This window comes from Lupinus angustifolius, unplaced genomic scaffold (assembly GCF_001865875.1).
Source record: "Lupinus angustifolius cultivar Tanjil unplaced genomic scaffold, LupAngTanjil_v1.0 Scaffold_498, whole genome shotgun sequence".
Taxonomy (NCBI): Eukaryota; Viridiplantae; Streptophyta; class Magnoliopsida; order Fabales; family Fabaceae; genus Lupinus; species Lupinus angustifolius.
This window is the reverse complement of record NW_017727867.1, coordinates 135,116-135,378: the sequence shown is the minus strand read 5'-3', so window position 1 is coordinate 135,378 and position 263 is coordinate 135,116.

Genomic DNA, 263 nt, shown 5'->3' with positions numbered 1-263 from the left:
TATTTTTAGTATTCAAATATTGTATAATTAAATTTTATTTATTTGATTATGTTTTAGCTAATAATCATTGTATGAAAATAACTCATAAATTAAAAACACACTGAGTTAGGATATGACATATATTTTTTCTGATAAATTTAATCAAAATAATAAAAAGAGTCTAATAATTGATTTGTTATATTACTAATAAAATACATATATTTTTCATGAATATATATATATCATTGTTATCTTTTAATTATAATATAATAATAGTAATTAAA